The sequence below is a fragment of the Anomaloglossus baeobatrachus genome, unplaced genomic scaffold (assembly GCF_048569485.1).
Source record: "Anomaloglossus baeobatrachus isolate aAnoBae1 unplaced genomic scaffold, aAnoBae1.hap1 Scaffold_419, whole genome shotgun sequence".
Classification (NCBI taxonomy): Eukaryota; Metazoa; Chordata; class Amphibia; order Anura; family Aromobatidae; genus Anomaloglossus; species Anomaloglossus baeobatrachus.
Window position 1 is genome coordinate 79828 of NW_027443525.1, and position 20924 is coordinate 100751.

At 47.2% G+C, this 20924-nt stretch overlaps 13 non-coding genes and 2 pseudogenes across 13 annotated transcripts; all 15 read right to left on the reverse strand.

The window, feature by feature from the left end:
* Positions 1–284: 284 nt before the first annotated feature.
* LOC142278472 (U2 spliceosomal RNA) lies at positions 285–475 on the reverse strand. The gene has a single exon (XR_012741305.1). It is a non-coding gene; the product is annotated as a U2 spliceosomal RNA (small nuclear RNA).
* Positions 476–1592: 1117 nt separating this feature from the next.
* LOC142278473 (U2 spliceosomal RNA) lies at positions 1593–1783 on the reverse strand. Its single transcript, XR_012741306.1, has one exon. It is a non-coding gene; the product is annotated as a U2 spliceosomal RNA (small nuclear RNA).
* A 1117-nt stretch (positions 1784–2900) lies between these two features.
* Positions 2901–3091, reverse strand: LOC142278474 (U2 spliceosomal RNA). Its single transcript, XR_012741307.1, has one exon. It is a non-coding gene; the product is annotated as a U2 spliceosomal RNA (small nuclear RNA).
* Positions 3092–4208: 1117 nt separating this feature from the next.
* On the reverse strand, positions 4209–4404 carry LOC142278630 (U2 spliceosomal RNA). The gene has a single exon (XR_012741448.1). It is a non-coding gene; the product is annotated as a U2 spliceosomal RNA (small nuclear RNA).
* A 697-nt stretch (positions 4405–5101) lies between these two features.
* On the reverse strand, positions 5102–5243 carry LOC142278649 (U2 spliceosomal RNA; annotated as a pseudogene).
* Positions 5244–6631: 1388 nt separating this feature from the next.
* On the reverse strand, positions 6632–6827 carry LOC142278631 (U2 spliceosomal RNA). The gene has a single exon (XR_012741449.1). It is a non-coding gene; the product is annotated as a U2 spliceosomal RNA (small nuclear RNA).
* A 697-nt stretch (positions 6828–7524) lies between these two features.
* On the reverse strand, positions 7525–7666 carry LOC142278650 (U2 spliceosomal RNA; annotated as a pseudogene).
* Positions 7667–9054: 1388 nt separating this feature from the next.
* LOC142278475 (U2 spliceosomal RNA) lies at positions 9055–9245 on the reverse strand. Its single transcript, XR_012741308.1, has one exon. It is a non-coding gene; the product is annotated as a U2 spliceosomal RNA (small nuclear RNA).
* A 1388-nt stretch (positions 9246–10633) lies between these two features.
* LOC142278477 (U2 spliceosomal RNA) lies at positions 10634–10824 on the reverse strand. The gene has a single exon (XR_012741310.1). It is a non-coding gene; the product is annotated as a U2 spliceosomal RNA (small nuclear RNA).
* Positions 10825–12212: 1388 nt separating this feature from the next.
* Positions 12213–12403, reverse strand: LOC142278478 (U2 spliceosomal RNA). Its single transcript, XR_012741311.1, has one exon. It is a non-coding gene; the product is annotated as a U2 spliceosomal RNA (small nuclear RNA).
* A 1388-nt stretch (positions 12404–13791) lies between these two features.
* LOC142278479 (U2 spliceosomal RNA) lies at positions 13792–13982 on the reverse strand. Its single transcript, XR_012741312.1, has one exon. It is a non-coding gene; the product is annotated as a U2 spliceosomal RNA (small nuclear RNA).
* Positions 13983–15370: 1388 nt separating this feature from the next.
* LOC142278480 (U2 spliceosomal RNA) lies at positions 15371–15561 on the reverse strand. The gene has a single exon (XR_012741313.1). It is a non-coding gene; the product is annotated as a U2 spliceosomal RNA (small nuclear RNA).
* Positions 15562–16949: 1388 nt separating this feature from the next.
* Positions 16950–17140, reverse strand: LOC142278481 (U2 spliceosomal RNA). The gene has a single exon (XR_012741314.1). It is a non-coding gene; the product is annotated as a U2 spliceosomal RNA (small nuclear RNA).
* Positions 17141–18528: 1388 nt separating this feature from the next.
* LOC142278483 (U2 spliceosomal RNA) lies at positions 18529–18719 on the reverse strand. Its single transcript, XR_012741315.1, has one exon. It is a non-coding gene; the product is annotated as a U2 spliceosomal RNA (small nuclear RNA).
* Positions 18720–20107: 1388 nt separating this feature from the next.
* LOC142278484 (U2 spliceosomal RNA) lies at positions 20108–20298 on the reverse strand. The gene has a single exon (XR_012741316.1). It is a non-coding gene; the product is annotated as a U2 spliceosomal RNA (small nuclear RNA).
* Between the last annotated feature and the right edge of the window lie 626 nt (positions 20299–20924).

A 20924-nucleotide genomic window follows, 5' to 3' on the forward strand; every position in this document is an offset into this window, starting at 1 on the left:
CAGATGCCAATTGTAGATCCTCTCACACCTGTGGTCACTGCAGCATCTGACTCCACTTTGTCCAAAAGGGATCTATTCCATTCAATTACACATGATCTAGATTAGACTGACAACAAGATACTGCACGGGACATAGCAGAGTTGGTGAAGTTGAGTGGTGATGAGTTTGCTATTTGGATGAATAAAGCAAGTAAAAAGTGTGTTAGATAAAAATTCATTTCAATTCGCTAATCGGGCTAATATGAATCAGGTGAATCGAGTTCTGCTTTTGGAAACTGGGTTAAGAAGGGGTGCACCGTTCCTGGAGGTACTGCAATACCAGGTCAATGCGTGGAGTGGACAGAGCAAGCTCTTTTTCCATCTCCCTGTTCTAAAAATCCATTTAATATATGGTCCCCAGATAGGGGACGTATCAGATATTAAACTGATAAGAACAGATACTACACTTGATCTTAGCCAAAAGGCCGAGAAGCGATAACCAGAATTGGTTTGGGCCTCGAGTGGCACCCTGGCCTATGCCGGACACATCTTAGGGAGAGAGAGCGAGAGGGAGACAAACCCACGCCTACACAAGACATTTTGTCACCCAAGCCAACCCTTGAAAAGGCTGCTTTGCAGAGCAAAAACAAGAAGAATGGTGCGTTTTGCAGCCGCCGCCCACTGCAATGAATCTGAATAACTCCTCCTTTAGGGCGCAAGCAACTCCCCTCCCCCTTGCAGTCTTTCCAATTCACGATACAAAAAGACGGACAGGACAGGTTGCCTGACTTTCCGTCACTGCCACCCTTTGCCATCCTTACCCGTAGAAAGCCCTTTCATCATCCCCAAACCCTAATCTTTTCCCTTTCCTTCCCAGCCCCCAAACCCTGCCCTCTGTACCTTTCTCACCACCCGCTTCCCTTCTCCTGTCATCCCCCTACCACCCGGGAAAAAAAGAGATTGCCCCCTCCTTCCACTAGCCCACCCTCCCACCCAAAGAACAACTTCTTCTGCGCAGCTTGTTTTCTAGGCAGCAGCGCTATTGTGATGTCATCGGGGGGCATTGTGACAAGCCGCCAGTGTTCCGTCTCTTCATGTTGTGCACTGTTCAAACCGAAAATACATCAACAGGCAGGCTACAGAAAAGCTTACTAACAAAGGTTAGAGAGGGGCTTTCTCAGAGGGCTTTTTACAGTTTGTCTATTCCCAATTAGCCGGTTTAGTATACTTAATGAAAGTACTAATTCTTTCATAGGCCGCCCATTCTTAGTATTTGACGTTCAGGTAACAACAGGTAACTTTATTTGGAGTGGAAGCAGAGAGATAACACCAGATGCCAATTGTAGATCCTCTCACACCTGTGGTCACTGCAGCATCTGACTCCACTTTGTCCAAAAGGGATCTATTCCATTCAATTACACATGATCTAGATTAGACTGACAACAAGATACTGCACGGGACATAGCAGAGTTGGTGAAGTTGAGTGGTGATGAGTTTGCTATTTGGATGAATAAAGCAAGTAAAAAGTGTGTTAGATAAAAATTCATTTCAATTCGCTAATCGGGCTAATATGAATCAGGTGAATCGAGTTCTGCTTTTGGAAACTGGGTTAAGAAGGGGTGCACCGTTCCTGGAGGTACTGCAATACCAGGTCAATGCGTGGAGTGGACAGAGCAAGCTCTTTTTCCATCTCCCTGTTCTAAAAATCCATTTAATATATGGTCCCCAGATAGGGGACGTATCAGATATTAAACTGATAAGAACAGATACTACACTTGATCTTAGCCAAAAGGCCGAGAAGCGATAACCAGAATTGGTTTGGGCCTCGAGTGGCACCCTGGCCTATGCCGGACACATCTTAGGGAGAGAGAGCGAGAGGGAGACAAACCCACGCCTACACAAGACATTTTGTCACCCAAGCCAACCCTTGAAAAGGCTGCTTTGCAGAGCAAAAACAAGAAGAATGGTGCGTTTTGCAGCCGCCGCCCACTGCAATGAATCTGAATAACTCCTCCTTTAGGGCGCAAGCAACTCCCCTCCCCCTTGCAGTCTTTCCAATTCACGATACAAAAAGACGGACAGGACAGGTTGCCTGACTTTCCGTCACTGCCACCCTTTGCCATCCTTACCCGTAGAAAGCCCTTTCATCATCCCCAAACCCTAATCTTTTCCCTTTCCTTCCCAGCCCCCAAACCCTGCCCTCTGTACCTTTCTCACCACCCGCTTCCCTTCTCCTGTCATCCCCCTACCACCCGGGAAAAAAAGAGATTGCCCCCTCCTTCCACTAGCCCACCCTCCCACCCAAAGAACAACTTCTTCTGCGCAGCTTGTTTTCTAGGCAGCAGCGCTATTGTGATGTCATCGGGGGGCATTGTGACAAGCCGCCAGTGTTCCGTCTCTTCATGTTGTGCACTGTTCAAACCGAAAATACATCAACAGGCAGGCTACAGAAAAGCTTACTAACAAAGGTTAGAGAGGGGCTTTCTCAGAGGGCTTTTTACAGTTTGTCTATTCCCAATTAGCCGGTTTAGTATACTTAATGAAAGTACTAATTCTTTCATAGGCCGCCCATTCTTAGTATTTGACGTTCAGGTAACAACAGGTAACTTTATTTGGAGTGGAAGCAGAGAGATAACACCAGATGCCAATTGTAGATCCTCTCACACCTGTGGTCACTGCAGCATCTGACTCCACTTTGTCCAAAAGGGATCTATTCCATTCAATTACACATGATCTAGATTAGACTGACAACAAGATACTGCACGGGACATAGCAGAGTTGGTGAAGTTGAGTGGTGATGAGTTTGCTATTTGGATGAATAAAGCAAGTAAAAAGTGTGTTAGATAAAAATTCATTTCAATTCGCTAATCGGGCTAATATGAATCAGGTGAATCGAGTTCTGCTTTTGGAAACTGGGTTAAGAAGGGGTGCACCGTTCCTGGAGGTACTGCAATACCAGGTCAATGCGTGGAGTGGACAGAGCAAGCTCTTTTTCCATCTCCCTGTTCTAAAAATCCATTTAATATATGGTCCCCAGATAGGGGACGTATCAGATATTAAACTGATAAGAACAGATACTACACTTGATCTTAGCCAAAAGGCCGAGAAGCGATAACCAGAATTGGTTTGGGCCTCGAGTGGCACCCTGGCCTATGCCGGACACATCTTAGGGAGAGAGAGCGAGAGGGAGACAAACCCACGCCTACACAAGACATTTTGTCACCCAAGCCAACCCTTGAAAAGGCTGCTTTGCAGAGCAAAAACAAGAAGAATGGTGCGTTTTGCAGCCGCCGCCCACTGCAATGAATCTGAATAACTCCTCCTTTAGGGCGCAAGCAACTCCCCTCCCCCTTGCAGTCTTTCCAATTCACGATACAAAAAGACGGACAGGACAGGTTGCCTGACTTTCCGTCACTGCCACCCTTTGCCATCCTTACCCGTAGAAAGCCCTTTCATCATCCCCAAACCCTAATCTTTTCCCTTTCCTTCCCAGCCCCCAAACCCTGCCCTCTGTACCTTTCTCACCACCCGCTTCCCTTCTCCTGTCATCCCCCTACCACCCGGGAAAAAAAGAGATTGCCCCCTCCTTCCACTAGCCCACCCTCCCACCCAAAGAACAACTTCTTCTGCGCAGCTTGTTTTCTAGGCAGCAGCGCTATTGTGATGTCATCGGGGGGCATTGTGACAAGCCGCCAGTGTTCCGTCTCTTCATGTTGTGCACTGTTCAAACCGAAAATACATCAACAGGCAGGCTACAGAAAAGCTTACTAACAAAGGTTAGAGAGGGGCTTTCTCAGAGGGCTTTTTACAGTTTGTCTATTCCCAATTAGCCGGTTTAGTATACTTAATGAAAGTACTAATTCTTTCATAGGCCGCCCATTCTTAGTATTTGACGTTCAGGTAACAACAGGTAACTTTATTTGGAGTGGAAGCAGAGAGATAACACCAGATGCCAATTGTAGATCCTCTCACACCTGTGGTCACTGCAGCATCTGACTCCACTTTGTCCAAAAGGGATCTATTCCATTCAATTACACATGATCTAGATTAGACTGACAACAAGATACTGCACGGGACATAGCAGAGTTGGTGAAGTTGAGTGGTGATGAGTTTGCTATTTGGATGAATAAAGCAAGTAAAAAGTGTGTTAGATAAAAATTCATTTCAATTCGCTAATCGGGCTAATATGAATCAGGTGAATCGAGTTCTGCTTTTGGAAACTGGGTTAAGAAGGGGTGCACCGTTCCTGGAGGTACTGCAATACCAGGTCAATGCGTGGAGTGGACAGAGCAAGCTCTTTTTCCATCTCCCTGTTCTAAAAATCCATTTAATATATGGTCCCCAGATAGGGGACGTATCAGATATTAAACTGATAAGAACAGATTTTTGATTTAATGAAGCTTTCCAAAGCACCGCAAAAATGCATGACCGAAGTCACACCAAAAACAGTGCAAAGGCTAGGATTCGTGTGGACCCCTCCGTGAGAAGAGGATCCCCAAAAATCAACCCCGTCCCTCCGAGCCAGAAGGCCACAGCGAGGGTCAGGGATCTTCGGTGCTCCCCCAAGCCGAAGCCTGGTTGAGCCTTGTTGTTGCTCCCAGCGTCCACCGAGGCATCTTACCCAAGTGGAGTAGGGAGCTACTAGTCGTTGGTTTCGCAGCCGAGACTGCCCGGACCGTCAACCGGTGTTGGTTTCTCAGCCCAAGGCTGACCGGACCTCCAACCGGGTGTTGGTTTCTCAGCCCAAGGCTGACCGGACCTCCAACCGGGTGTTGGTTTCTCAGCCCAAGGCTAACCGGACCTCCAACCGGGTGTTGGTTTCTCAGCCAAAGCTGACCCGGACCTCCAACCGGGTGTTGGTTTCTCAGCCCAAAGCTGACCGGACCTCCGACCGGGATTATAAAAATTTCCCTTCTTAGCCAGAAGGCCAGGATAGGGCAATATGCTTGGAAAGTATGAATAGGCAAGGCACGGCGTGCGACAGAGTCTGAGGCTTACCAGGGTCCCAACCTAGCAAGTTCAGACTCCCTCCAGGGTGTCCATTCCTGGGGCACATTGCACCATAACCCCCACACTTACTCAGTCTAATAGCCTCAATCCTGGTAGGGCCATGGTTTCCTCTAGATGGATATACTATCCTCCCAAAGTACTAACAAGTGCAACCTTCCAGTGTGCATTGCATCATTGTACTAAGGTGGCCGGAGCCTTAAACCACCTTTTCGAACGATACTACACTTGATCTTAGCCAAAAGGCCGAGAAGCGATAACCAGAATTGGTTTGGGCCTCGAGTGGCACCCTGGCCTATGCCGGACACATCTTAGGGAGAGAGAGCGAGAGGGAGACAAACCCACGCCTACAGAAGACATTTTGTCACCCAAGCCAACCCTTGAAAAGGCTGCTTTGCAGAGCAAAAACAAGAAGAATGGTGCGTTTTGCAGCCGCCGCCCCCCACTGCAATGAATCTGAATAACTCCTCCTTTAGGGCGCAAGCAACTCCCCTCCCCCTTGCAGTCTTTCCAATTCACGATACAAAAAGACGGACAGGACAGGTTGCCTGACTTTCCGTCACTGCCACCCTTTGCCATCCTTACCCGTAGAAAGCCCTTTCATCATCCCCAAACCCTAATCTTTTCCCTTTCCTTCCCAGCCCCCAAACCCTGCCCTCTGTACCCTTCTCACCACCCGCATCCCTTCTCCTGTCATCCCCCTACCACCCGGGAAAAAAAGAGCTTGCCCCCTCCTTACACTAGCCCACCCTCCCACCCAAAGAACAACTTCTGCTGCGCAGCTTGTTTTCTAGGCAGCAGCGCTATTGTGATGTCAGCGGGGGCATTGTGACAAGCCGCCAGTGTTCCGTCTCTTCATGTTGTGCACAGTTCAAACGGAAAATACATCAACAGGCAGACTACAGAAAAACTTACTATCAAAGGTTAGAGGGGGGCTTTCTCAGAGGGCTTTTTACAGTTTTTCTATTCCCAATTAGCCGTTTAAGTGTACTTATTGAAAGTAGTAATTCTTTCATAGGCCGCCCTTTCTTAGTATTTGACGTTCCTTATATTGCGGTATGAGGCTTTGCAGCAGGTTGCAAACATTCATCACCCATGACTGTCCCCAATTGAGCTCAGAAGCTCAATGTCTATCATGACCTCTCTTTTAGAATGTCCAAGAGCAAGCAAACTATTCCTCCAGGAGAGGGCGCCAACAGACTACTAAAGAGATCATCATTACTCAAAGAAAACCCCAAAAACCAATGCATGATAGGAATAAACAGGTAACTTTCTTTGGAGTGGAAGCGGAGAGATCGCACCAGATGCCAATTCTAGATCTTATCACACCTGTGGTCACTGCAGCAGCAGGTGAATCCACTTTGTCCAAAAGGGATCTATTCCATTCAATTGCAAATGATCTAGATAAGACAGAGAACTGCAGCACGGGACATAGCCGAGTTGGTCAGGTTGAGTGGTGATGAGTTTGCTATTTGGATGAATAAAGAAAGTCAAAAGTGTGAAAGATAAAAAACAAAAGGAGGAAGTGTGAAAAGTGAATGGGCCAAATTGAGGTGCATATGAAGACGTATGCTTTCTTCCAATTCATTAAACCGGGCTAATATGAATCAGGTGAATTGAGTTCTGCTTTTGGAAACTGGGTTAAGAAGGGGTGCACCGTTCCTGGAGGTACTGCAATACCAGGTCAATGCGTGGAGTGGACAGAGCAAGCTCTTTTTCCATCTCCCTGTTCTAAAAATCCATTTAATATATGGTCCCCAGATAGGGGACGTATCAGATATTAAACTGATAAGAACAGATTTTTGATTTAATGAAGCTTTCCAAAGCACCGCAAAAATGCATGACCGAAGTCACACCAAAAACAGTGCAAAGGCTAGGATTCGTGTGGACCCCTCCGTGAGAAGAGGATCCCCAAAAATCAACCCCGTCCCTCCGAGCCAGAAGGCCACAGCGAGGGTCAGGGATCTTCGGTGCTCCCCCAAGCCGAAGCCTGGTTGAGCCTTGTTGTTGCTCCCAGCGTCCACCGAGGCATCTTACCCAAGTGGAGTAGGGAGCTACTAGTCGTTGGTTTCGCAGCCGAGACTGCCCGGACCGTCAACCGGTGTTGGTTTCTCAGCCCAAGGCTGACCGGACCTCCAACCGGGTGTTGGTTTCTCAGCCCAAGGCTGACCGGACCTCCAACCGGGTGTTGGTTTCTCAGCCCAAGGCTAACCGGACCTCCAACCGGGTGTTGGTTTCTCAGCCAAAGCTGACCCGGACCTCCAACCGGGTGTTGGTTTCTCAGCCCAAAGCTGACCGGACCTCCGACCGGGATTATAAAAATTTCCCTTCTTAGCCAGAAGGCCAGGATAGGGCAATATGCTTGGAAAGTATGAATAGGCAAGGCACGGCGTGCGACAGAGTCTGAGGCTTACCAGGGTCCCAACCTAGCAAGTTCAGACTCCCTCCAGGGTGTCCATTCCTGGGGCACATTGCACCATAACCCCCACACTTACTCAGTCTAATAGCCTCAATCCTGGTAGGGCCATGGTTTCCTCTAGATGGATATACTATCCTCCCAAAGTACTAACAAGTGCAACCTTCCAGTGTGCATTGCATCATTGTACTAAGGTGGCCGGAGCCTTAAACCACCTTTTCGAACGATACTACACTTGATCTTAGCCAAAAGGCCGAGAAGCGATAACCAGAATTGGTTTGGGCCTCGAGTGGCACCCTGGCCTATGCCGGACACATCTTAGGGAGAGAGAGCGAGAGGGAGACAAACCCACGCCTACAGAAGACATTTTGTCACCCAAGCCAACCCTTGAAAAGGCTGCTTTGCAGAGCAAAAACAAGAAGAATGGTGCGTTTTGCAGCCGCCGCCCCCCACTGCAATGAATCTGAATAACTCCTCCTTTAGGGCGCAAGCAACTCCCCTCCCCCTTGCAGTCTTTCCAATTCACGATACAAAAAGACGGACAGGACAGGTTGCCTGACTTTCCGTCACTGCCACCCTTTGCCATCCTTACCCGTAGAAAGCCCTTTCATCATCCCCAAACCCTAATCTTTTCCCTTTCCTTCCCAGCCCCCAAACCCTGCCCTCTGTACCCTTCTCACCACCCGCATCCCTTCTCCTGTCATCCCCCTACCACCCGGGAAAAAAAGAGCTTGCCCCCTCCTTACACTAGCCCACCCTCCCACCCAAAGAACAACTTCTGCTGCGCAGCTTGTTTTCTAGGCAGCAGCGCTATTGTGATGTCAGCGGGGGCATTGTGACAAGCCGCCAGTGTTCCGTCTCTTCATGTTGTGCACAGTTCAAACGGAAAATACATCAACAGGCAGACTACAGAAAAACTTACTATCAAAGGTTAGAGGGGGGCTTTCTCAGAGGGCTTTTTACAGTTTTTCTATTCCCAATTAGCCGTTTAAGTGTACTTATTGAAAGTAGTAATTCTTTCATAGGCCGCCCTTTCTTAGTATTTGACGTTCCTTATATTGCGGTATGAGGCTTTGCAGCAGGTTGCAAACATTCATCACCCATGACTGTCCCCAATTGAGCTCAGAAGCTCAATGTCTATCATGACCTCTCTTTTAGAATGTCCAAGAGCAAGCAAACTATTCCTCCAGGAGAGGGCGCCAACAGACTACTAAAGAGATCATCATTACTCAAAGAAAACCCCAAAAACCAATGCATGATAGGAATAAACAGGTAACTTTCTTTGGAGTGGAAGCGGAGAGATCGCACCAGATGCCAATTCTAGATCTTATCACACCTGTGGTCACTGCAGCAGCAGGTGAATCCACTTTGTCCAAAAGGGATCTATTCCATTCAATTGCAAATGATCTAGATAAGACAGAGAACTGCAGCACGGGACATAGCCGAGTTGGTCAGGTTGAGTGGTGATGAGTTTGCTATTTGGATGAATAAAGAAAGTCAAAAGTGTGAAAGATAAAAAACAAAAGGAGGAAGTGTGAAAAGTGAATGGGCCAAATTGAGGTGCATATGAAGACGTATGCTTTCTTCCAATTCATTAAACCGGGCTAATATGAATCAGGTGAATTGAGTTCTGCTTTTGGAAACTGGGTTAAGAAGGGGTGCACCGTTCCTGGAGGTACTGCAATACCAGGTCAATGCGTGGAGTGGACAGAGCAAGCTCTTTTTCCATCTCCCTGTTCTAAAAATCCATTTAATATATGGTCCCCAGATAGGGGACGTATCAGATATTAAACTGATAAGAACAGATACTACACTTGATCTTAGCCAAAAGGCCGAGAAGCGATAACCAGAATTGGTTTGGGCCTCGAGTGGCACCCTGGCCTATGCCGGACACATCTTAGGGAGAGAGAGCGAGAGGGAGACAAACCCACGCCTACAGAAGACATTTTGTCACCCAAGCCAACCCTTGAAAAGGCTGCTTTGCAGAGCAAAAACAAGAAGAATGGTGCGTTTTGCAGCCGCCGCCCCCCACTGCAATGAATCTGAATAACTCCTCCTTTAGGGCGCAAGCAACTCCCCTCCCCCTTGCAGTCTTTCCAATTCACGATACAAAAAGACGGACAGGACAGGTTGCCTGACTTTCCGTCACTGCCACCCTTTGCCATCCTTACCCGTAGAAAGCCCTTTCATCATCCCCAAACCCTAATCTTTTCCCTTTCCTTCCCAGCCCCCAAACCCTGCCCTCTGTACCCTTCTCACCACCCGCATCCCTTCTCCTGTCATCCCCCTACCACCCGGGAAAAAAAGAGCTTGCCCCCTCCTTACACTAGCCCACCCTCCCACCCAAAGAACAACTTCTGCTGCGCAGCTTGTTTTCTAGGCAGCAGCGCTATTGTGATGTCAGCGGGGGCATTGTGACAAGCCGCCAGTGTTCCGTCTCTTCATGTTGTGCACAGTTCAAACGGAAAATACATCAACAGGCAGACTACAGAAAAACTTACTATCAAAGGTTAGAGGGGGGCTTTCTCAGAGGGCTTTTTACAGTTTTTCTATTCCCAATTAGCCGTTTAAGTGTACTTATTGAAAGTAGTAATTCTTTCATAGGCCGCCCTTTCTTAGTATTTGACGTTCCTTATATTGCGGTATGAGGCTTTGCAGCAGGTTGCAAACATTCATCACCCATGACTGTCCCCAATTGAGCTCAGAAGCTCAATGTCTATCATGACCTCTCTTTTAGAATGTCCAAGAGCAAGCAAACTATTCCTCCAGGAGAGGGCGCCAACAGACTACTAAAGAGATCATCATTACTCAAAGAAAACCCCAAAAACCAATGCATGATAGGAATAAACAGGTAACTTTCTTTGGAGTGGAAGCGGAGAGATCGCACCAGATGCCAATTCTAGATCTTATCACACCTGTGGTCACTGCAGCAGCAGGTGAATCCACTTTGTCCAAAAGGGATCTATTCCATTCAATTGCAAATGATCTAGATAAGACAGAGAACTGCAGCACGGGACATAGCCGAGTTGGTCAGGTTGAGTGGTGATGAGTTTGCTATTTGGATGAATAAAGAAAGTCAAAAGTGTGAAAGATAAAAAACAAAAGGAGGAAGTGTGAAAAGTGAATGGGCCAAATTGAGGTGCATATGAAGACGTATGCTTTCTTCCAATTCATTAAACCGGGCTAATATGAATCAGGTGAATTGAGTTCTGCTTTTGGAAACTGGGTTAAGAAGGGGTGCACCGTTCCTGGAGGTACTGCAATACCAGGTCAATGCGTGGAGTGGACAGAGCAAGCTCTTTTTCCATCTCCCTGTTCTAAAAATCCATTTAATATATGGTCCCCAGATAGGGGACGTATCAGATATTAAACTGATAAGAACAGATACTACACTTGATCTTAGCCAAAAGGCCGAGAAGCGATAACCAGAATTGGTTTGGGCCTCGAGTGGCACCCTGGCCTATGCCGGACACATCTTAGGGAGAGAGAGCGAGAGGGAGACAAACCCACGCCTACAGAAGACATTTTGTCACCCAAGCCAACCCTTGAAAAGGCTGCTTTGCAGAGCAAAAACAAGAAGAATGGTGCGTTTTGCAGCCGCCGCCCCCCACTGCAATGAATCTGAATAACTCCTCCTTTAGGGCGCAAGCAACTCCCCTCCCCCTTGCAGTCTTTCCAATTCACGATACAAAAAGACGGACAGGACAGGTTGCCTGACTTTCCGTCACTGCCACCCTTTGCCATCCTTACCCGTAGAAAGCCCTTTCATCATCCCCAAACCCTAATCTTTTCCCTTTCCTTCCCAGCCCCCAAACCCTGCCCTCTGTACCCTTCTCACCACCCGCATCCCTTCTCCTGTCATCCCCCTACCACCCGGGAAAAAAAGAGCTTGCCCCCTCCTTACACTAGCCCACCCTCCCACCCAAAGAACAACTTCTGCTGCGCAGCTTGTTTTCTAGGCAGCAGCGCTATTGTGATGTCAGCGGGGGCATTGTGACAAGCCGCCAGTGTTCCGTCTCTTCATGTTGTGCACAGTTCAAACGGAAAATACATCAACAGGCAGACTACAGAAAAACTTACTATCAAAGGTTAGAGGGGGGCTTTCTCAGAGGGCTTTTTACAGTTTTTCTATTCCCAATTAGCCGTTTAAGTGTACTTATTGAAAGTAGTAATTCTTTCATAGGCCGCCCTTTCTTAGTATTTGACGTTCCTTATATTGCGGTATGAGGCTTTGCAGCAGGTTGCAAACATTCATCACCCATGACTGTCCCCAATTGAGCTCAGAAGCTCAATGTCTATCATGACCTCTCTTTTAGAATGTCCAAGAGCAAGCAAACTATTCCTCCAGGAGAGGGCGCCAACAGACTACTAAAGAGATCATCATTACTCAAAGAAAACCCCAAAAACCAATGCATGATAGGAATAAACAGGTAACTTTCTTTGGAGTGGAAGCGGAGAGATCGCACCAGATGCCAATTCTAGATCTTATCACACCTGTGGTCACTGCAGCAGCAGGTGAATCCACTTTGTCCAAAAGGGATCTATTCCATTCAATTGCAAATGATCTAGATAAGACAGAGAACTGCAGCACGGGACATAGCCGAGTTGGTCAGGTTGAGTGGTGATGAGTTTGCTATTTGGATGAATAAAGAAAGTCAAAAGTGTGAAAGATAAAAAACAAAAGGAGGAAGTGTGAAAAGTGAATGGGCCAAATTGAGGTGCATATGAAGACGTATGCTTTCTTCCAATTCATTAAACCGGGCTAATATGAATCAGGTGAATTGAGTTCTGCTTTTGGAAACTGGGTTAAGAAGGGGTGCACCGTTCCTGGAGGTACTGCAATACCAGGTCAATGCGTGGAGTGGACAGAGCAAGCTCTTTTTCCATCTCCCTGTTCTAAAAATCCATTTAATATATGGTCCCCAGATAGGGGACGTATCAGATATTAAACTGATAAGAACAGATACTACACTTGATCTTAGCCAAAAGGCCGAGAAGCGATAACCAGAATTGGTTTGGGCCTCGAGTGGCACCCTGGCCTATGCCGGACACATCTTAGGGAGAGAGAGCGAGAGGGAGACAAACCCACGCCTACAGAAGACATTTTGTCACCCAAGCCAACCCTTGAAAAGGCTGCTTTGCAGAGCAAAAACAAGAAGAATGGTGCGTTTTGCAGCCGCCGCCCCCCACTGCAATGAATCTGAATAACTCCTCCTTTAGGGCGCAAGCAACTCCCCTCCCCCTTGCAGTCTTTCCAATTCACGATACAAAAAGACGGACAGGACAGGTTGCCTGACTTTCCGTCACTGCCACCCTTTGCCATCCTTACCCGTAGAAAGCCCTTTCATCATCCCCAAACCCTAATCTTTTCCCTTTCCTTCCCAGCCCCCAAACCCTGCCCTCTGTACCCTTCTCACCACCCGCATCCCTTCTCCTGTCATCCCCCTACCACCCGGGAAAAAAAGAGCTTGCCCCCTCCTTACACTAGCCCACCCTCCCACCCAAAGAACAACTTCTGCTGCGCAGCTTGTTTTCTAGGCAGCAGCGCTATTGTGATGTCAGCGGGGGCATTGTGACAAGCCGCCAGTGTTCCGTCTCTTCATGTTGTGCACAGTTCAAACGGAAAATACATCAACAGGCAGACTACAGAAAAACTTACTATCAAAGGTTAGAGGGGGGCTTTCTCAGAGGGCTTTTTACAGTTTTTCTATTCCCAATTAGCCGTTTAAGTGTACTTATTGAAAGTAGTAATTCTTTCATAGGCCGCCCTTTCTTAGTATTTGACGTTCCTTATATTGCGGTATGAGGCTTTGCAGCAGGTTGCAAACATTCATCACCCATGACTGTCCCCAATTGAGCTCAGAAGCTCAATGTCTATCATGACCTCTCTTTTAGAATGTCCAAGAGCAAGCAAACTATTCCTCCAGGAGAGGGCGCCAACAGACTACTAAAGAGATCATCATTACTCAAAGAAAACCCCAAAAACCAATGCATGATAGGAATAAACAGGTAACTTTCTTTGGAGTGGAAGCGGAGAGATCGCACCAGATGCCAATTCTAGATCTTATCACACCTGTGGTCACTGCAGCAGCAGGTGAATCCACTTTGTCCAAAAGGGATCTATTCCATTCAATTGCAAATGATCTAGATAAGACAGAGAACTGCAGCACGGGACATAGCCGAGTTGGTCAGGTTGAGTGGTGATGAGTTTGCTATTTGGATGAATAAAGAAAGTCAAAAGTGTGAAAGATAAAAAACAAAAGGAGGAAGTGTGAAAAGTGAATGGGCCAAATTGAGGTGCATATGAAGACGTATGCTTTCTTCCAATTCATTAAACCGGGCTAATATGAATCAGGTGAATTGAGTTCTGCTTTTGGAAACTGGGTTAAGAAGGGGTGCACCGTTCCTGGAGGTACTGCAATACCAGGTCAATGCGTGGAGTGGACAGAGCAAGCTCTTTTTCCATCTCCCTGTTCTAAAAATCCATTTAATATATGGTCCCCAGATAGGGGACGTATCAGATATTAAACTGATAAGAACAGATACTACACTTGATCTTAGCCAAAAGGCCGAGAAGCGATAACCAGAATTGGTTTGGGCCTCGAGTGGCACCCTGGCCTATGCCGGACACATCTTAGGGAGAGAGAGCGAGAGGGAGACAAACCCACGCCTACAGAAGACATTTTGTCACCCAAGCCAACCCTTGAAAAGGCTGCTTTGCAGAGCAAAAACAAGAAGAATGGTGCGTTTTGCAGCCGCCGCCCCCCACTGCAATGAATCTGAATAACTCCTCCTTTAGGGCGCAAGCAACTCCCCTCCCCCTTGCAGTCTTTCCAATTCACGATACAAAAAGACGGACAGGACAGGTTGCCTGACTTTCCGTCACTGCCACCCTTTGCCATCCTTACCCGTAGAAAGCCCTTTCATCATCCCCAAACCCTAATCTTTTCCCTTTCCTTCCCAGCCCCCAAACCCTGCCCTCTGTACCCTTCTCACCACCCGCATCCCTTCTCCTGTCATCCCCCTACCACCCGGGAAAAAAAGAGCTTGCCCCCTCCTTACACTAGCCCACCCTCCCACCCAAAGAACAACTTCTGCTGCGCAGCTTGTTTTCTAGGCAGCAGCGCTATTGTGATGTCAGCGGGGGCATTGTGACAAGCCGCCAGTGTTCCGTCTCTTCATGTTGTGCACAGTTCAAACGGAAAATACATCAACAGGCAGACTACAGAAAAACTTACTATCAAAGGTTAGAGGGGGGCTTTCTCAGAGGGCTTTTTACAGTTTTTCTATTCCCAATTAGCCGTTTAAGTGTACTTATTGAAAGTAGTAATTCTTTCATAGGCCGCCCTTTCTTAGTATTTGACGTTCCTTATATTGCGGTATGAGGCTTTGCAGCAGGTTGCAAACATTCATCACCCATGACTGTCCCCAATTGAGCTCAGAAGCTCAATGTCTATCATGACCTCTCTTTTAGAATGTCCAAGAGCAAGCAAACTATTCCTCCAGGAGAGGGCGCCAACAGACTACTAAAGAGATCATCATTACTCAAAGAAAACCCCAAAAACCAATGCATGATAGGAATAAACAGGTAACTTTCTTTGGAGTGGAAGCGGAGAGATCGCACCAGATGCCAATTCTAGATCTTATCACACCTGTGGTCACTGCAGCAGCAGGTGAATCCACTTTGTCCAAAAGGGATCTATTCCATTCAATTGCAAATGATCTAGATAAGACAGAGAACTGCAGCACGGGACATAGCCGAGTTGGTCAGGTTGAGTGGTGATGAGTTTGCTATTTGGATGAATAAAGAAAGTCAAAAGTGTGAAAGATAAAAAACAAAAGGAGGAAGTGTGAAAAGTGAATGGGCCAAATTGAGGTGCATATGAAGACGTATGCTTTCTTCCAATTCATTAAACCGGGCTAATATGAATCAGGTGAATTGAGTTCTGCTTTTGGAAACTGGGTTAAGAAGGGGTGCACCGTTCCTGGAGGTACTGCAATACCAGGTCAATGCGTGGAGTGGACAGAGCAAGCTCTTTTTCCATCTCCCTGTTCTAAAAATCCATTTAATATATGGTCCCCAGATAGGGGACGTATCAGATATTAAACTGATAAGAACAGATACTACACTTGATCTTAGCCAAAAGGCCGAGAAGCGATAACCAGAATTGGTTTGGGCCTCGAGTGGCACCCTGGCCTATGCCGGACACATCTTAGGGAGAGAGAGCGAGAGGGAGACAAACCCACGCCTACAGAAGACATTTTGTCACCCAAGCCAACCCTTGAAAAGGCTGCTTTGCAGAGCAAAAACAAGAAGAATGGTGCGTTTTGCAGCCGCCGCCCCCCACTGCAATGAATCTGAATAACTCCTCCTTTAGGGCGCAAGCAACTCCCCTCCCCCTTGCAGTCTTTCCAATTCACGATACAAAAAGACGGACAGGACAGGTTGCCTGACTTTCCGTCACTGCCACCCTTTGCCATCCTTACCCGTAGAAAGCCCTTTCATCATCCCCAAACCCTAATCTTTTCCCTTTCCTTCCCAGCCCCCAAACCCTGCCCTCTGTACCCTTCTCACCACCCGCATCCCTTCTCCTGTCATCCCCCTACCACCCGGGAAAAAAAGAGCTTGCCCCCTCCTTACACTAGCCCACCCTCCCACCCAAAGAACAACTTCTGCTGCGCAGCTTGTTTTCTAGGCAGCAGCGCTATTGTGATGTCAGCGGGGGCATTGTGACAAGCCGCCAGTGTTCCGTCTCTTCATGTTGTGCACAGTTCAAACGGAAAATACATCAACAGGCAGACTACAGAAAAACTTACTATCAAAGGTTAGAGGGGGGCTTTCTCAGAGGGCTTTTTACAGTTTTTCTATTCCCAATTAGCCGTTTAAGTGTACTTATTGAAAGTAGTAATTCTTTCATAGGCCGCCCTTTCTTAGTATTTGACGTTCCTTATATTGCGGTATGAGGCTTTGCAGCAGGTTGCAAACATTCATCACCCATGACTGTCCCCAATTGAGCTCAGAAGCTCAATGTCTATCATGACCTCTCTTTTAGAATGTCCAAGAGCAAGCAAACTATTCCTCCAGGAGAGGGCGCCAACAGACTACTAAAGAGATCATCATTACTCAAAGAAAACCCCAAAAACCAATGCATGATAGGAATAAACAGGTAACTTTCTTTGGAGTGGAAGCGGAGAGATCGCACCAGATGCCAATTCTAGATCTTATCACACCTGTGGTCACTGCAGCAGCAGGTGAATCCACTTTGTCCAAAAGGGATCTATTCCATTCAATTGCAAATGATCTAGATAAGACAGAGAACTGCAGCACGGGACATAGCCGAGTTGGTCAGGTTGAGTGGTGATGAGTTTGCTATTTGGATGAATAAAGAAAGTCAAAAGTGTGAAAGATAAAAAACAAAAGGAGGAAGTGTGAAAAGTGAATGGGCCAAATTGAGGTGCATATGAAGACGTATGCTTTCTTCCAATTCATTAAACCGGGCTAATATGAATCAGGTGAATTGAGTTCTGCTTTTGGAAACTGGGTTAAGAAGGGGTGCACCGTTCCTGGAGGTACTGCAATACCAGGTCAATGCGTGGAGTGGACAGAGCAAGCTCTTTTTCCATCTCCCTGTTCTAAAAATCCATTTAATATATGGTCCCCAGATAGGGGACGTATCAGATATTAAACTGATAAGAACAGATACTACACTTGATCTTAGCCAAAAGGCCGAGAAGCGATAACCAGAATTGGTTTGGGCCTCGAGTGGCACCCTGGCCTATGCCGGACACATCTTAGGGAGAGAGAGCGAGAGGGAGACAAACCCACGCCTACAGAAGACATTTTGTCACCCAAGCCAACCCTTGAAAAGGCTGCTTTGCAGAGCAAAAACAAGAAGAATGGTGCGTTTTGCAGCCGCCGCCCCCCACTGCAATGAATCTGAATAACTCCTCCTTTAGGGCGCAAGCAACTCCCCTCCCCCTTGCAGTCTTTCCAATTCACGATACAAAAAGACGGACAGAACAGGTTGCCTGACTTTCCGTCACTGCCACCCTTTGCCATCCTTACCCGTAGAAAGCCCTTTCATCATCCCCAAACCCTAATCTTTTCCCTTTCCTTCCCAGCCCCCAAACCCTGCCCTCTGTACCCTTCTCACCACCCGCATCCCTTCTCCTGTCATCCCCCTACCACCCGGGAAAAAAAGAGCTTGCCCCCTCCTTACACTAGCCCACCCTCCCACCCAAAGAACAACTTCTGCTGCGCAGCTTGTTTTCTAGGCAGCAGCGCTATTGTGATGTCAGCGGGGGCATTGTGACAAGCCGCCAGTGTTCCGTCTCTTCATGTTGTGCACAGTTCAAACGGAAAATACATCAACAGGCAGACTACAGAAAAACTTACTATCAAAGGTTAGAGGGGGGCTTTCTCAGAGGGCTTTTTACAGTTTTTCTATTCCCAATTAGCCGTTTAAGTGTACTTATTGAAAGTAGTAATTCTTTCATAGGCCGCCCTTTCTTAGTATTTGACGTTCCTTATATTGCGGTATGAGGCTTTGCAGCAGGTTGCAAACATTCATCACCCATGACTGTCCCCAATTGAGCTCAGAAGCTCAATGTCTATCATGACCTCTCTTTTAGAATGTCCAAGAGCAAGCAAACTATTCCTCCAGGAGAGGGCGCCAACAGACTACTAAAGAGATCATCATTACTCAAAGAAAACCCCAAAAACCAATGCATGATAGGAATAAACAGGTAACTTTCTTTGGAGTGGAAGCGGAGAGATCGCACCAGATGCCAATTCTAGATCTTATCACACCTGTGGTCACTGCAGCAGCAGGTGAATCCACTTTGTCCAAAAGGGATCTATTCCATTCAATTGCAAATGATCTAGATAAGACAGAGAACTGCAGCACGGGACATAGCCGAGTTGGTCAGGTTGAGTGGTGATGAGTTTGCTATTTGGATGAATAAAGAAAGTCAAAAGTGTGAAAGATAAAAAACAAAAGGAGGAAGTGTGAAAAGTGAATGGGCCAAATTGAGGTGCATATGAAGACGTATGCTTTCTTCCAATTCATTAAACCGGGCTAATATGAATCAGGTGAATTGAGTTCTGCTTTTGGAAACTGGGTTAAGAAGGGGTGCACCGTTCCTGGAGGTACTGCAATACCAGGTCAATGCGTGGAGTGGACAGAGCAAGCTCTTTTTCCATCTCCCTGTTCTAAAAATCCATTTAATATATGGTCCCCAGATAGGGGACGTATCAGATATTAAACTGATAAGAACAGATACTACACTTGATCTTAGCCAAAAGGCCGAGAAGCGATAACCAGAATTGGTTTGGGCCTCGAGTGGCACCCTGGCCTATGCCGGACACATCTTAGGGAGAGAGAGCGAGAGGGAGACAAACCCACGCCTACAGAAGACATTTTGTCACCCAAGCCAACCCTTGAAAAGGCTGCTTTGCAGAGCAAAAACAAGAAGAATGGTGCGTTTTGCAGCCGCCGCCCCCCACTGCAATGAATCTGAATAACTCCTCCTTTAGGGCGCAAGCAACTCCCCTCCCCCTTGCAGTCTTTCCAATTCACGATACAAAAAGACGGACAGGACAGGTTGCCTGACTTTCCGTCACTGCCACCCTTTGCCATCCTTACCCGTAGAAAGCCCTTTCATCATCCCCAAACCCTAATCTTTTCCCTTTCCTTCCCAGCCCCCAAACCCTGCCCTCTGTACCCTTCTCACCACCCGCATCCCTTCTCCTGTCATCCCCCTACCACCCGGGAAAAAAAGAGCTTGCCCCCTCCTTACACTAGCCCACCCTCCCACCCAAAGAACAACTTCTGCTGCGCAGCTTGTTTTCTAGGCAGCAGCGCTATTGTGATGTCAGCGGGGGCATTGTGACAAGCCGCCAGTGTTCCGTCTCTTCATGTTGTGCACAGTTCAAACGGAAAATACATCAACAGGCAGACTACAGAAAAACTTACTATCAAAGGTTAGAGGGGGGCTTTCTCAGAGGGCTTTTTACAGTTTTTCTATTCCCAATTAGCCGTTTAAGTGTACTTATTGAAAGTAGTAATTCTTTCATAGGCCGCCCTTTCTTAGTATTTGACGTTCCTTATATTGCGGTATGAGGCTTTGCAGCAGGTTGCAAACATTCATCACCCATGACTGTCCCCAATTGAGCTCAGAAGCTCAATGTCTATCATGACCTCTCTTTTAGAATGTCCAAGAGCAAGCAAACTATTCCTCCAGGAGAGGGCGCCAACAGACTACTAAAGAGATCATCATTACTCAAAGAAAACCCCAAAAACCAATGCATGATAGGAATAAACAGGTAACTTTCTTTGGAGTGGAAGCGGAGAGATCGCACCAGATGCCAATTCTAGATCTTATCACACCTGTGGTCACTGCAGCAGCAGGTGAATCCACTTTGTCCAAAAGGGATCTATTCCATTCAATTGCAAATGATCTAGATAAGACAGAGAACTGCAGCACGGGACATAGCCGAGTTGGTCAGGTTGAGTGGTGATGAGTTTGCTATTTGGATGAATAAAGAAAGTCAAAAGTGTGAAAGATAAAAAACAAAAGGAGGAAGTGTGAAAAGTGAATGGGCCAAATTGAGGTGCATATGAAGACGTATGCTTTCTTCCAATTCATTAAACCGGGCTAATATGAATCAGGTGAATTGAGTTCTGCTTTTGGAAACTGGGTTAAGAAGGGGTGCACCGTTCCTGGAGGTACTGCAATACCAGGTCAATGCGTGGAGTGGACAGAGCAAGCTCTTTTTCCATCTCCCTGTTCTAAAAATCCATTTAATATATGGTCCCCAGATAGGGGACGTATCAGATATTAAACTGATAAGAACAGATACTACACTTGATCTTAGCCAAAAGGCCGAGAAGCGATAACCAGAATTGGTTTGGGCCTCGAGTGGCACCCTGGCCTATGCCGGACACATCTTAGGGAGAGAGAGCGAGAGGGAGACAAACCCACGCCTACAGAAGACATTTTGTCACCCAAGCCAACCCTTGAAAAGGCTGCTTTGCAGAGCAAAAACAAGAAGAATGGTGCGTTTTGCAGCCGCCGCCCCCCACTGCAATGAATCTGAATAACTCCTCCTTTAGGGCGCAAGCAACTCCCCTCCCCCTTGCAGTCTTTCCAATTCACGATACAAAAAGACGGACAGGACAGGTTGCCTGACTTTCCGTCACTGCCACCCTTTGCCATCCTTACCCGTAGAAAGCCCTTTCATCATCCTCAAACCCTAATCTTTTCCCTTTCCTTCCCAGCCCCCAAACCCTGCCCTCTGTACCCTTCTCACCACCCGCATCCCTTCTCCTGTCATCCCCCTACCACCCGGGAAAAAAAGAGCTTGCCCCCTCCTTACACTAGCCCACCCTCCCACCCAAAGAACAACTTCTGCTGCGCAGCTTGTTTTCTAGGCAGCAGCGCTATTGTGATGTCAGCGGGGGCATTGTGACAAGCCGCCAGTGTTCCGTCTCTTCATGTTGTGCACAGTTCAAACGGAAAAT